The sequence below is a fragment of the Otolemur garnettii genome, unplaced genomic scaffold (assembly GCF_000181295.1).
Source record: "Otolemur garnettii isolate 467f Iridium unplaced genomic scaffold, OtoGar3 scaffold00018, whole genome shotgun sequence".
Classification (NCBI taxonomy): Eukaryota; Metazoa; Chordata; class Mammalia; order Primates; family Galagidae; genus Otolemur; species Otolemur garnettii.
In genome coordinates, this window is record NW_003852413.1 from 7,019,570 (window position 1) to 7,020,960 (window position 1,391).

A 1,391-nucleotide genomic window follows, 5' to 3' on the forward strand; every position below is an offset into this window, starting at 1 on the left:
GGCGGCGGGAGAGGAGGCGAGGTAGAGAGGCCGAGGAGACAGACGCTCAGCGGACGCGAGGGAAGGACGCCGGCGAAGCGCCCAAGATGTTCGTCCTCAGGGTCGCCGAGCCCTCCTTCTTCCGTGGCGAGTCGGCATCGCTGGGCAGGGGGCGACGCAGGGACGCGGAGCCTGGGTGCTGGGTTCCCCAACTGTTGCTGCTGGAAACCTTAGGGTGGGAGCCCGGCTAGGGGGTGGGGAGCGGGGCTAGGGGCTGGGGTCACAGCTGGTTTCAACCACAGCGAAGGGTGCTGGAGAGGGCACGGAGTGAGAGGACTAAAGGGGCCTGTGGCAGCTTCCCGGCCCGGTCTCCTGGTTCCCCCAGGGTTACTGAGAACTTGCTGCGCACCTGCCTTTGCCCCCGACCCCTCCACCTCCCGTAAATCCCGGGTTCTTCCCCTCCAGCTCTCTCCTTCCTTTCTTCTGCCACAGCGTAACTCTCCCTTCCGTGGCCCCAGGGACTCAGAGTGGACTCCTGGTGTGGTGGGATTTTCCAAATGCCCACCGACACCCGACTCCCAGGCTCTGAGGACGGGAGGGAATGGTGGGCAAGGAAGGCGCTGGCTGCCGCGCCAGCCAGCTGCTTTGGTCTCTGGGGGGATTCGCCTAGGATCTTCGACGGCTAGGAAGGGAAACCCTGAGTATCCTATTTCGTGCCTCGGCCTAGGCAGGCGGGGCGGGGACATAGGGAGGCAAAGGCACCTAAGCAGCCTGAAAATCCCCAGGGATGCATCCTGCCACCCTTCCGAGGTCCCGCTGAATGATGCAGGTGGGACTGCCCGCCAGTCCCTGACGCTCACCTGATTCCTTCACCTTGTTTCACAGCCCTAGTCGCCTAACGGGACTTCTGGCTCAGTCCCCCAGCTTTCAGGTGGTGGTGCAGTTCTGGCTCATTCCCCTACCCTAGGCCACGGAAAAATCAAGGAAAGAAACTTATTTGGGGAGGGTGCCATTTCTCTGGCTGTTTCTAAGTCCATCTAGTTCCTGGTCGTGCCAGTGGCCTTGAGCCTGTTCCCAAACGCCAAAGAATAAGAACGTGGAAGGGGAAGGTAGGCTGGAAACGGGATTCCTGGGTTCACTCCAGGCCCTAGGGCAGGCCTGGATTGATTCCCGACCCACAGCCCGCCTGCCAGGCGAGCTGTGCCATCCCCACCGCGGGGTTTGAGGTCGTGACCCAGCTTCTGGGAGTAGGGGTGGGGCCCCGCGTGGGGCCCCAGGAGCCGGAGACCCCGCAGTGGGTAGCGCAAGGCTGGGGGCGAGGGGCTCTGAGAGTGCGTGGTGCCCACTTTGGCCGCCAGGAGGCGTGGCGCGGGTCTCCGCGCCAGTAGTCGCCGCCGCCGCCGCCACCGCCG